This window comes from Coptis chinensis, chromosome 2 (genome assembly GCF_015680905.1).
Source record: "Coptis chinensis isolate HL-2020 chromosome 2, ASM1568090v1, whole genome shotgun sequence".
Classification (NCBI taxonomy): domain Eukaryota; kingdom Viridiplantae; phylum Streptophyta; class Magnoliopsida; order Ranunculales; family Ranunculaceae; genus Coptis; species Coptis chinensis.
Window position 1 is genome coordinate 81,867,633 of NC_141457.1, and position 13,402 is coordinate 81,881,034.

At 35.8% G+C, this 13,402-nt stretch overlaps 2 pseudogenes; both read right to left on the reverse strand.

Moving 5' to 3' along the window:
• Positions 1–6,087: 6,087 nt before the first annotated feature.
• Positions 6,088–6,330, reverse strand: LOC147518256 (uncharacterized; annotated as a pseudogene).
• Positions 6,277–7,408, reverse strand: LOC147518257 (tubulin alpha-1 chain pseudogene; annotated as a pseudogene).
• Between the last annotated feature and the right edge of the window lie 5,994 nt (positions 7,409–13,402).

The following is a 13,402-nucleotide window of genomic DNA, read 5'->3' on the forward strand; positions in this document are numbered from 1 at the left end:
CCGCCTTTCATCAGCTAAGGTGAAAGGGAATACCCTCAATTTAATTTGTTCCGCACCAACCGTAGGATGGTGGAATGTTGTAAGGACTTGTTCAATCCTACGTAATGCCGATAAGGTTTTTCATGGTCTTTCCATGAAAAGCGGGTAACAAATTAAATATATTTGGGGGATGCGAAATCCCCCACCGGTCTGCTAGAACGATGCAAGATTTAGGGCTATCGCCAAGGCTTTATAAAAGTCGAGAGAGGAGTCTCTCTTTCTTCATCCATAATATCGTGGTGTGTGTGAAATAGTAGCTAGAGGTGTAGTGGGTGGGAAACTAGATAGACTTGTTTGTTGACGTTCTTTGTGTAATTACGTTTGTTGTTTTTCTTCGACCGGACCTTAATCTCATGCAAGACTAAGTCGAACTTAACTAAACATGCAACACTCCAAACAATTACGATATACTAGTAGAAACCTCTAACCGGAGATCACGAGGTGTAAAGAAAGGAATACCTGATTGCATCCTTGCTTCGCTTATGAATAGCGTCTTGTTTACGCGTGTTCAGTGTATATAACAAGTTAGAACACTGAAAAACTTAAAAAATCGAAGTTCGAAACAAACCTGTAGAAATCCGGAAAATTTTGCTTTAGTATGTGAAAAGCGCCGCAGATGTATGCGTCGCGATAGGCGCTCGGTCGCTCCGTGTTCAAGTAACTTAGCGCGGGTCACGCTCGGTATGGGGGCGGGTCGCACTCTATGTTCCAGTAACTTAGCGCGGGTCGCGCTCGTATAAAGCGCGGTCGCTCCGTGTTCCAAGAACTTAGCGGTGGTCGTCGGTATGGGCCGGTCGCTCCGTGTAATTTTTCAGGGAACTTTTCAATGCTGAAATGAACAACCACAGTATGAATCAAACAAGGGTGGGTGGGTTTAATGGGACTTATAAATGACTAATTCTACTATGAAAACAATGCTAAAGTGCAACTAAGATGGCAGCGACGCCATTTGATAAAAGATAAAATTGATAGTTTACCTACGAAATGAACAATGAACTCAAAACGTAAGTAAACTAAAACTATCTACGTATCTATATTTATCAAAGTTCTACTCTCAATTCTATCAAGATAGAGTGGAGTAACAAATTCGTTCCACTCCTAGTTCTCTAGCATGGAATGTTTTCTAGTCTAATTAGTCGGTCTTAAGTCTAATGAGAGCTTTACGAAGGTGTGTTATACTACGATACCTATATGAAATTGATTATGTTGAATCTAACTACGAATGCTATGGAAATATGATTGTTTTGAATTTAGATAAAGGATTAGAGGGGAATTGAATCCACCTCGAATCCAACTTAATAGCCTAACATAGATTCTTGTATCTTGATTCTTACGTTCTTACGGCAAGAAATTCGAGTTCTAATCCCTAGTGTTCATGGCATTTCTACTGAGTACTAACTAGCATGTGAGGTCGTCCACCCATTCTCATGGCGAATCACGACCTTCTAGAGTGGAATAGATTCTACAATGCTTCTACACTATACCACTAAGTTTTCATCAAGGCTTCATCAACCCCTCTAATGGAGGTTTTAGCCTCGAATCATCAACCCATCATTTCCCATTGAATTATAACTACACATCATATCAAAATTCTAACTTTACTAATCTAAATTAAACAATAATCGAAATCTAATTAATAACTAAGAATTGAATGATAACAAGAATTGAAATTAGATCTAATAAATTGTAAATGACAAAAATCGAAATTGACAAGAATAACTATTTTATTTATCTAATCAATAAAGAACAATGATTTAAAGTTTTAATCTAAAACAGGGAATGAAATTCTAAAATTGAGATCTAAAACTAATTAATGGAGGCTACTAATCTAATTTCTAATCTAGGTCTAACTATCTACCATTAACAAAGAGTGAAGCTTTGGTTTTTATACATTCAGATCCAAAAATCGTGCATGGGCTTGGAGCCACGTTTTGGGCCAGAGAATCAGGCCCAAAACCCAATTCTTTCAGTCTAAAAAGGCCTCTTCAGCTGCAGTTGGCTTCAACAGACTTTTCGTCCACTTCTGCTCCTCTGATTGGGTCAAGGCTTGGACCATTGGAAAGCTCTTTCCGATTCGGTCGTTTTGACATAAGGTAGGCCCCATTCCGAGGTCTGAGTCCAAAGATATGGCCTTCGGAAGTTCTGCTGACTTGTGTGCTGTTTCTGCCCGCGTCGACTTTTCAGCTTTTGATCGGGCTTTAGAAAGGCTTTATCTTCTTGAATCTTGGCCTTTAATCACGGAACTCCTTAGTAACCGACCTTTGCTCCTTTATCTCGCTAAAGTGGCACATTTCTGCACATAATGGACTTTGAAGCCTGAAATGCATAAAAACACGTGATCAGTGTTAACTCTTAATTATTACTCACATAATTGGTCTAAAAGTATGACTGTTACAGGGTTAAAACTACAGTTTTGGGCTCTTATCAGGTAATAAATGTTGTAAAAGGATGTGATAGTCATGGGATTTTAAGTTCTTGAGCTGAAAATCCTCCAAGTCCACATTATGTTTCCAATTTCCACTATATCCAGCAGGAACCTTCAATTGGTGCAAAGTTCTACAAAGCAAAACTCTCTCTGCACGTGAAAGAGAAAAAGCACCTATTGGATAAGACCACTTGTCATTCTTCATTACCGACCACAAGTGTTTCTTTATCTTCCTAGCTTTAAGGTCCATACGGGCTTCGAGTCCATCCTTACTCTTACCTGTACCCATGATTGTTGCAAACAAATTCTTTGCAATATTTTTTTCCACGTGCATCACATCTAGATTGTGGCAAATAGGCAGATGTTGTAGGAATTAAATATATAAATGAATATATGGATATGTATACATAAAGTTACATGATATACTACTACATAAATGTTAAAAATACCTCCCAATACGGCAATGTAAAGAAGATAGAATCCTTTGAAAATGCTGAATTTTCTAGTTCTTTAGTTCTTTTTCTCTTCTTCTTCCTTCCTTCTGGTGTATCCGGCACCTTGCCAAACTTGTTATGAATTTGGCTCATTTTAATTTTTACTTAAGAACCCTTTAAACGAATAGGACGCTTACTGTGTTCTTCTTTTCCATTAAATTGTGCCTTCTAGACTCTAAAGCAATGATTCGGGTTTGCTAGGAACTTTCGATGACCCATATAAGCAAACTTTTTTCCATGTTTCAGCCAAGTAGAATCTGTATCTTCACTACAAATAGGACATGCATACCTTCCCTCCGTTTTACGTCCAAAAAGATGGTGAAACGCAGGAAAATCGTGTATCGCCCACAAGCAAATTGCTTTCATAGTGAATGTCTCTTTAGCATGGGAGTCATATGATTCAACTCCAGCACCCCATAACTGTTTTAGCTCTTCGATTAAAGGCTGCAAGAAGACATCAATGTTATCCCCTGGGCTACTTGGACCAAGAATTAGAAGTGTCAACATGGTAAACTCTTTTCGCATGCACAATGATGGAGGCAGATTGTATGGAGTAATCATAACAAGCCAACAACTATAAATGCTGTTTTTGTTCCCAAATGGATTAAATCCATCTGTTGCAATCCCTAATCTAACATTATGTGGCTCCGCAGCAAACTCAGGCCATTTAAGATTAATTGAGTTCCACATGGAAGAATCAACAGGATGACGCATATAGCGTTGGTCAGAAACTGCATTTGCATGCCATTTCATATTCTCTACAATCCATGGTATGCTATACATCTTTTGCAATCTCTCAGCCAAAGGAAAATACCTTAGCTTCTTCCATGGTTTAATCTTAGCCTTTGGTTTTAACGGGTTCACCGGTTGCCATCTGTTTTCACCACAAGTGGGACAACTAATCAAATCCTTATATTCATCACCCCAATATATAATACAATCATTTGGGCATGCATCAATAATTTCGCACTTCATGCGAAGAGGTTTGATCAAGTTCTTAGCAGCATATGTCTTCTCAGGTAGTGTATTCTCTTCTGGTAAAGTCTTTTTAAGGAATTGCAACAACTCTGTGAAGCTACTATTAGACCACTTGTGTCTAGCCTTCATGCTCAACAACTCAATCGTCGTCGATAATTTCGAATCTTCACCCCGACATGATGGATATATTGGTTTTAAAGCATCCTCCATCAACTTGTCGTATTGAACATCCTGTGGTATGGCATTGGGTGAATCTCCATCATCATCTCCATCATCAACTTCGTTAAGACATGCATCTAAGTCAACAGGATGACTTCATCCAAATGTGTCATTGACCATCTCTTCCATCCTTGGCAACATATTTTCAGGACCCCTAGTAGAAGAACTAGTGGGAGCTTCAACATAGTTACTACTTCGATCTGGAAGATGACTCTCCATGATGTATCCATGATGTATATGTCTCGTCTATACCATCACAGATAAGATGCTCAGCAATATCTTTTGCTGTTGACTTCCCCCCTAAATTACGACAATTAGCACAAGGACAACAATACCAGTCAAGTTCCTTTCCTAATTTCTCTTGTGTGAACTGGATGAATGATTTAACACCTCGAAGGTATTCAGTAGACGAAGTCGGTGCTTTCATCCAGTTCTTGCTTGGAAGCATTGAAGACATTTTCTAGATAAATACATCAACATATATAATATTAGTACAATTTCAAAAAGAGTATTCAACTTGAAACCTAGGAAAGGTATATATCATAGAAAGTGGTACTCAAATTCTTTTCTGCCTCCTAACACACTTAGCACCCCAACAACCCACCTACCAAGTCTAAATGGTTTGCTCAAGATTGGAACAATTATAGTAACAATGCAAACAATATATATATATATATATATATATATATATATATATATATATATATATATATATATATATATATATATATAGGACACTTGGTGATTTCATGTTAATAGCAACTTCCTTATTCTCTATGGCCAAGACCAATTAATGCCAAAGAAGTAATATCGTTTACAAACAAGAAACCAGGTTACTTGAAAATATAAAGTTTGAAATAAACTAATCCAACTCAAACTAAAATCTGTAGATATATATTCTAAATCAGGCTAGTTGAGTCGTGCAAAAACTGGTTCTTAGATAGAGAATTCTTGTTTCTATTTTGAGCAAAGCACAAAGAAACTGAAATGCACATGGCTAGTCACAAGGCCCAACATTAGTATTGTTACACTATGCATATAACGCTTATGGTGTCGACACACCAATTTTCCAAATTCCAAATATATGTGAGTTTTATTATAGTAATAAGACAGTCCCAATGCAACCACTAATACCATGGAGCCTTATCGAAAAAATTATAAAAATTCATGATATAAAGAGGGCATCAAAAAACTCTTATATAACATAAACACTCGTGAAGGGAGAAACCATCACCATGCCACACAGTCAAAAACAACAGGACCAAGTAATAAACACAAAAATCATTGTTATACATGATGAAATATCAAAATCCAGCTTGACAATGAACCATTAATTATCATCCCATAAAGCTAGCTCATCTCAATGGAGACAATATAAACAAAGGAATACAGCAACAACCTAGACCAAATAATATATTCCAAGTTACATCTACTTCTATCATCACTTAATAACATTTTCTTCAAGTACCACATAAAAAAATAGCAACCTTTACCAAATCATCATCATCTATTATAAGTAAAGTATAAATAAAGTTAAACCATTTATACCTTGCCTTGGAGAAGCAGTGAGAAAGATTCACCCTTTCCTTGAAGAAAAATTCCAACGGGAGAAGAACCTATCAAATCAAAACATCTCCCAAACTTGTTAAACTGAAAAATAAGTTCTATAACAGTATCTGGACCACCAATTTGGATAGTTTGGGATTGGTCTTGCTATTGATTTGCTTGGACTGCATTTGACTAGTTTGTAAGATCATGGTTATATACCTATCCTTTTTAACTGCATTAGGCAAGTCTGCCCGACTGCTTGTATAGTGGATTTTTTTTTTTTTTTTTTTTTTTTTTTTTTTTTTTTTTTCTGAAATTTAAGGCATTTAGAATATTGGATTACACACAAAACAACATTCACAAAATCAATCAAAAGATTCAAAGATGATGATACTAAGTGATAGGTAAAAGCCAAAAACATAAACTATAGCCAACTGAACATACTGGAAGTATACTCAATAATCTTCACCCTCCTCTTCGTCTTCAACACCCTCTGCCCCCACTTCCTCGTAGTCTTTCTCAAGAGCTGCCAGATCCTCACGAGCTTCAGAGAACTCTCCTTCTTCCATACCTTCACCAACATACCAGTGAACAAATGCTCGCTTCGACTACATGAGATCAAACTTATGGTCAATGCGCGAGAACACCTCTCAAGCATCGCAGTGTTGTTGTTATTGATCATGCACACAGCACACTGCACCTTCGCCAAATCACCCCCGGGTACTACAATTGGAGGCTGATAGTTGATGCCGCACTTAAATCCAGTTGGGCACCAGTCAACAAACTGAACCGTCCGCTTGGTTTTAATGGTTGCAACAGCAGCATTGACGTCCTTAGGAACAACATCTCCACGATACATCAAGCAACAAGCCATATACTTCCCGTGCCTTGGGTCACACTTAGCCATCATACTTGAGGGCTCAAACACTGCATTTTGTGATCTCTCGAACCGACAATTGCTCGTGGTAAGCCTTCTCGCCAGAGATAACTGGGGCATAGGAAGAAAGCATGAAATGGATGCGGGATATGGAACAAGGTTGGTTTGGAACTCTGTAACGTCCACATTTATGGCTCCATCAAACCTCAAGGATGTAGTCAAAGATGGTATGACCTGAGATATCAAGCGATTCAAGTTGGTGTAAGTTGGCCTCTCAATATCTAGGGATTTCCTGCATATATCATAAATTGCTTCGTTGTCCAGGAGCACTGCCACATCTGTGTGTTCAAGTAGAGAATGGGTGGAGAGCACACTATTGTAAGGTTTAACAACCGCAGTAGAGACCTGAGGAGAAGGATATATACTGAAGCCAAGCATTGATTTCTTTCCATAATCTACAGGCAAACGTTCCAACAACAACGAACCCAATCCGCACCAAATCCCCCACCAACAAAGATTGAAAACCAAAAACCCTTGCAAGCCAGTGCAATTATCCTCTAACTTTCTCACACGGTCAAGATAGAGATCTACTATTTCCTTCCCCACGGTATAATGTCCTCTGGCGAAGTTATTAGCAGCATCCTCCTTGCCAGAGATAAGTTGCTCGGGATGAAAAAGTTGACGATAAGTCCCAGTTCTAACTTCATCAATAACTGTGGGCTCCAGATCAACAAATATGGCCCTGGGAACATGTTTGCCACCACCAGTCTCACTGAAGAACGTATCAAAAGCATCACGTCCAACACCTATTGTATTATCACTAGGCATGATACCATCGGGTTGGATTCCATGTTCGAGACAATAGAGTTCCCAACATGAGCTACCAACTTTAGTTATCTTTTTCTTGTTTTAACATACATACTAATTATTAATTAATTAATGAAATAATGAGGATATAATACAGCGTAATCAGGCCATTGAACAACATATGAATACTTTGCACAAAATGGAAACTCAAAAAGTGAAGAACAAACTAGTAAAACCCATAAGAAAATCACCTCGATTTAACTAAGAGTATTAAATTTCGTATACCCCTTCAACCCTAAACCTTAAATTCCTGGATTAAGCGACCCAATCTACAAAACAAATTTTCAGTATCAATTTCAGTGAACGGAAATAAATAAGTGACGTACCTTTGTAGAAACAAATAAGAGAGATAAAGTGCGTACCTTTGCAGAATCAAAATAGTGTGATGAGATAATAGTATTTGGGTAAGCTATGAAATTTGAGGGGGAAACACAAAATTCGTCAATATTTTTGGTGGGAAATGGTTTCTCAATTTTTTTGGTGGGAAATGGTTTCTAGGGCTCAAAGTAGAAGTCTCGACAATGGGTTAAAAGGAGGAAGTAGACAGACAAAGACCGACGATTATGAACCGACTGGTAACAGCTGTCTAATACGAGAAATTAGCCGTGGTTTATATTTAGACAGTTAGAAGCCGTCCTATTGTGGGGCGTCATGCCTGTCATAAATTCTCTCTTTTGACGTAGTGACCTCTAAGAAAAATAACTAATCGAAAACAGTTCAATGGTTATAATTTGGACATTATAATAAATAGTATGATCCACTAGTCCATTACTACTTGCTTGCAAAAAATGAAATCTTAAGTTAAGAAGGTTTACCCCTTTGGCGAATTCCACCACTATGCGACTTCCATCAAATTGCCAACTATTTAAGCTATATCGTGCATCATTAGCATCGTGCGGATCACTAAATTCCTGTACATAAAAGGTAAAAACAAAAAGAAACACATGAGAAGAAGCTTATAGTTGTGTAATGTTCTGCTTAGAGATGTTTGAAACACAACTACGAGAGAGAGAGAACAAAAACACTTACAATAAAGGCGAAATCGTGCTTCAGATCCACATCGTGTACTCTGCGGAAATGGTTGCCAGAAACAGTAAGGCCATCATGACTTAAGTACCAAAGGATTTTGATACTTAGCCCTTCACAGAAGAATGTGAAGGACTAAACACCAAGGGCACCAGTAGTAGCAACATGCATTAGCAGGTCCATGACAGCAGCAGACAGCAGCAGCTACAAGCACCAGCGGTAGCAACAACACCTAGCAGCAAGCAGGCACCCCAACAGCGACACCACCAGCACAAGCAGGCACCAACAATGACACCAACAACGACACCAGCAACAGTAGGCACCACCACCTACACACACACACACACACCAACTAGCAGTACACTCACATTACCACATGCACACACTCACACACTAGCTAGCAGCACACTTACATCACCACCTGCACACACTCATGCACTAGCTAGTAGCAAAGACTGAAGCTGCGGTACCGCATCGATCCACAAAGACCGGTCAAGATACCACGAGAAAAATGAGAAAATTTTTTATGCAAGTAAACGGAAAATCTAATCGACCACTTAAATAAAAAATGATAACACGAACCAATTAATGGTAAACAAGTTGATAACTAAACAACTTATAAATGAAAAGGAAAACATCCATCTCAAGTAGCAATGGCGAAGATACTTATAATGTTTTTCTAAAAGAAAAAAAATCACTCAAAGAGCATATAACTAAGATCTTTATTGCATCTAATAAACAGTCTCACCAAGAAATCAACACACATCCATAGTTAACTCACCTTAAGAATAATGTTGAAACCGTCCAACTACAAAAAAGGTTTATCAACCGCATTCAAACACATTAACGCCAACAAAATGAATACCAAATCTAAATGATCAGCACATAAAGTAAACATAAATTCAACAATCCCCTAAAAAAGTATCCACTTACAAGTGCTAACACTATTAAAGATCCACTTATATATGTCCCTATGGATACTAGGATGGCCTCATGGGAGGTTAAGTTCCTCTCTCGTTCATATGGGGCATAGGAGAAATGGAACCTCCAAGAAATATACATATATACATCAAAGAATTTTAGAATGACAGTTCATCATAAATAATCAATAAAGTTTGGAGAATGCCCCTTTTAACATTAAAAATGCCAACAGTTGATGTTAATTCTAGTAATCAAAAAAATTTAATTCGGGCATCAAATCAAATGTGCAGCTTTTCTTTCCGTATCAAATGTTCAACTTAGTAAAAAGGCACCCACTCCTAAGAACCACCAGCGCTTTCCTCACTAGCCGAATCCCAATGTGTTCTTAAGAACTTTAGGCGCAAAACTACCATTGTACTTCCAAACCAACAAGGCACGAGAGTACCACTAAATTCTCAGAGTAGAAAGCAAAAAAAAAGGAGTAGTAAAGTTACAAAATCATATGGTTTTATTCCCTCGTTGCATTTCGACTTGACAAATAAAAGTTGCAAACATACCGGTTAAGTCGAGAAATACCTCAGCATCAGCTATCTGTTCTCTAGGCGTTTGAACTATAAACCAACAACAAAATTCAACATATTAGCCAAAAAAAATGACATAAGGACGCCACCCCCATCAAACAGAGCCCACACACTTCCTCTTCTCATTCTTTTATATACATTTTCTGCTAAGATGAGAGTCATTTGTGATTTCCAAATCCTCTCACTTACAGATTCATTGAAATGATGTTCTAAATCAGATTTACCTCGCACTTGATGTAGATGATAGAATTCCATCTTTACTATGTAATAAAGAGGCTTTGCCGAGCCAGCCGGATAAGCTGTCATGGTGTCCGCACTTTTTGTCTCTTTCTGTTTTGCTTTTTTGTTATTTTTTTGTCTTTTTCAGTTTTAGTATTGGTTTTGTCTCTCTGGCCCACATGTGTAACACGTGCTCAATGCTAGTTATATATAAACAACGCCAATATGATTAAACCTTGTCGCTATTGTGTGAAACTCCAAATCAAGTGAAATCTGAAACTGACATGAAATTACAAACCCCAAAATCAATGAATTATGAACCCCAAAATCAATTTGAGAGAAACAACAACTAATAAAAAAAAGTAACCAAATTGAACGACACTTGTTTTTAATTTTTAGAGAAATTAAGGGATTTGAAATTAGGGTTTTAAAGTTAGGGATTGTAACCATAAAAATTATTTTAGGGCTTCAAAATTTAGATCAACCTGCGAACATGGGATAAATGAGAGAGAGAGAGAGAGAGAGAGAGAGAGACCGAACGATGAAGACACTTTTGTGGGAGGTGGGGGTGGTATGGATTGCTTGTTGCTTGTTCTTTTTCAAGAAATTGGAGTTGACGGAAGAGACGAGATCGATAAAATTTTGTTACAAATTTATGAGAGCTGCCCTTTGAAGTTGCGTGACCAAACACATGACTTATTTCTGACGCCAACAAGTAGTTGGTATGTTTTAGAATAAATGCCAAAATTAAATCATGTAAATTTCTATCTTTTTCTGATGGTAATTATCAATTACTTACGCCAAAACACCGTCACAAAATTTTTGGCGCCAATATGGCGTCACAATTAGAAAATACTTAGTGTCACAAATATGCTATTATGGTGTAGTGTATCACAAATCAATTTCATCATCTTGCGGCATATATAGACATATGATATGTGGGGTTGTCCATATACAACACTTTTTCAACAGTTTATACAACACCATTTTTTTAATTGATCTAAGAGCTAATACTTTGTGGATATGATCTTATCACTATATAAATCATATCCACAAAATTTTAGTTTATTTCAAAATATTTATCAATTTCAAAAGTAGATTTGAAAATGTGATTTTTTTTTTAACGGTCATGATTCGACATTTTGCAATCCTCTTTTGGCATATTTAGAAATTTCCAAATGAGCCCATTTTTTTGTAGGAATGTTTTCTATGGTGAGAAAGTGAGATCTACAAAAATCAAGTCTTAAATGAATTTGTAGAATGAGATATATATATATATATATATATATATATATATATATATATATATATATATATATATATATATATATATATATATATATATATCGAAAGGTGTTCCATTTACCACACTTTTTATACCATAGTTTATACCATCCCCCATAACTTTACCTACAACATGAATTATAACCTAGTTTTTTGTGGATGTACTCAACTAACCATGAAGATCACTTTTATAAAATTTCACCTCATTTGACAACGTTTAACTATGTCAAAAGATGATTGCAAAATCGAAAAATTTGAACTGTTAAAAAAAAATCAAAGTTTACAACAACTTTTAACTAGGTTAGAGATTTCTAAATTAGATGAATTTTTGTGGAGATGTTATCTATGGTTAGTAGATCATATATACAAATTATTAGTACTTAATTCATCTTGTAAATGAGTGTTGTATGAATTATGATATAAAAAGTATGGTAAATGAAACTCGATATATATATATATATATATATATATATATATATATATATATATATATATATATATATATATATATATATATATGTGTGTGTGTCTCTGCATATATATCTTCAAATTTTTTTTTTTTTTTTTTTTTTTTCTTCCTATTTACTACAAAATCAATTGTTTTTCTTTTCTTTTGAAAAATCCATTATAATTAGATTTTGAGTGTATTTGTTATGATGGAAACACTATGGAAAGGAAAGAAAAATAAGAGTGATCCACTTTTTCCATAGTTTTTAAGGTGTTTGTTTACCCATGAAAAGGAAATGAGTTTTTCCATACGGAAACAAAATCATAGAAATGGAAAAGATTTTGTGTCCTTAGCTAACTCTTGAAAATTTTGTAGAAATGAAATAAAATAGATAACTAGAGACTTACTATTAACACACCCAACAATACAATTATTCTTTTCCATAGTTTTTACAAACAAACATGATTATTTATTTTCTCAGTTTTTACTTTCTTTTCCCCAGTTTACCAAACACATACAATTTAGAATTATTTTCTTTCTATTCCATTCCATTTCATAATGGACCACCCATTTTATTTCCTTTCGTTTTAATGAGCTAAAATTTAACAAACACACATTTTGTTTGCTAAAAACTCATTTTTGAGAATCAAGTGAGCTTACTTGAGATGATGACGACTTTGTTGTGTTTGGAATCCCTGAAATAAAGAATCACTAAGCACTGGGCTTGAGAGGGATTAATACGAAGAAACAATAGATGTGAATATGATGAGACATTGAGAGCAGGTAATTTCTATGATAGTCCACGTGGTAGGAGCTTAAATTGTAATGTTTAGGCAAGTGTCCCCCACCAAATGAAGGTTTACACTTGACGTCGGCTAGGATATTGAAGCTCATTTGTACTAGAAGTCTTGAACAAGCGTCTGACGTGTTAAAGCAAGCATCATTTCCTATTTATCTATTGCCCTGTATTACATGCAATGAGAGAAACTATTTTCATGAAGTATAACTTATGGAGAAAAAAAAAATCAATAAAGTTTGTAATATATAAGACAATGGCAGGAAGCCATTTTGAAAGGAGATGTCAAAACTGTAATCCAAATTTGTGGAAACATAATTGAAGCATTCTTTTGGACTTGAAAGCAAGTACTGCTATATATTTTTTCTATTTCAAATAGCTTCAATTCTCTTTTGTTTAGATTTACATACTCGTATAACATATAATGTTTCTATTCATAAACTTGCAAAATGGACATGGAATAGAGAGTTTCCTAATGAACTATAAGTTTGTAATAGTTTTTTAGACTAATTTCTAAGTAATGAATTAATAATGGAGACCGTAAGTTTCTTACGGGTCTTCACCATTAAAAAAAAATCAGGAAATATATATGATACATTTTTCATCTACATTCTTCATTTGTAGAAATACAAAATATATCTAGGATAACTTGATTTTGGATTAGTCACAATACTTATGTA